This window comes from Mus caroli, chromosome 9, assembly GCF_900094665.2.
Source record: "Mus caroli chromosome 9, CAROLI_EIJ_v1.1, whole genome shotgun sequence".
NCBI lineage: Eukaryota > Metazoa > Chordata > Mammalia > Rodentia > Muridae > Mus > Mus caroli.
The window spans coordinates 52,638,840-52,640,139 of NC_034578.1; positions in this window are offsets into that span (position 1 = coordinate 52,638,840).

Below are 1,300 nucleotides of genomic sequence, written 5' to 3' on the forward strand. Positions count from 1 at the left end.
ATCTCTTTCCACATCAAATCTCCCAACCACCAGCCCACACTTCAACATGTTTTCATTCCCTCTCATAGCCTGCCCTTTGTACTTTGCAATTTGCAAGATATCTCCACTACTTCAGTTCCTCTTCAGGTCTGGACTTACTGCAGTTTGGTTTCTTCCGATTTTTTTCTAAAGTCACTAGGGATTTCTTTACTGCAAATCCCCACAACCAGCAGTAGTTTGAATTTTTAATGTTCCCCAAAGGCCCAAATATTAAAGGCTTTGTCTCTGTGGCAGTATTACCAGAAACCAAGGCCATGGAATACAGTGTGACAATCCCAACAAACCAGTCAACAACTCTCCCCAAAACCAAATAGAAAAGATAGTGATTTGTTGCTTTTAACAAAATCTCAAANGTTAGATTTTACCAATAAAGACTCATGAGCCAGATTCTGGGGTGAAAGCTTGCTAGCTAAGAGAGGCAGAGAAAGCACCCAGCTAACTGCTCTAAGGCTGACATCCCAAAAGGCAATTCTTCTCCATGCTGTCTCATATGTCCCTCAACTCGATGTCCCTCCCTTCCACTTCCTGTGCATCTATCTGTTCTCCTGACTTCCTCTTGCTCTTTATAGTTTTTTCCTGTGTTCACTCCCTGTCAGCTGGTTGCTTGCTCCACCTCCTGACCTATGGTTGACTTCATTTAATCCTGTTTACAACAAACAGAAAGCTCTTGGGTTAAAGGTGTGGGCTAGGACTGAGCCACACCACACCTAGAAACAGCTTTCCTCCAGTACAATCTTGGGGTTCACAGTGTNATCAAATATCCAGCAGCAATGATTATATCAGTGCCTTATTTAGCCATCATCAGAGAGGCTTCCTCATGAAGCAGATGGGATTAAATATAGATACTAACAGCCAAATAGTGTACACACACACACACATGCACACACACACACACACACACACACACGAGAGAGAGAGAGAGAGAGAGAGAGAGAGAGCGCTTGAAACACAGCTCTAAACAAGATGTCTTTCCATCAAACCACTGCACTCAGAGCCCAGGGAAACCCAAGGAAGAGGAAACAGGAGTTGGGGAAACAGAGAGAACACCAAGAGAACACGACCCTCTAAAACAACTGAGCAAAGCGCATATGAATTCACAGAGACTGAGGCAGTAAGCACAAGGCCTACACAGGTCTGTACTAGATCCTCTGCATATATACTATGNCTTTCAGTTTAGTACTTTTATGGGACTCCTGAAAGTATGAAGAAGTGGGTCTCAGATTCTTGTCCCTTCACTTTGAAGGCACTTTTATTTTTCTGT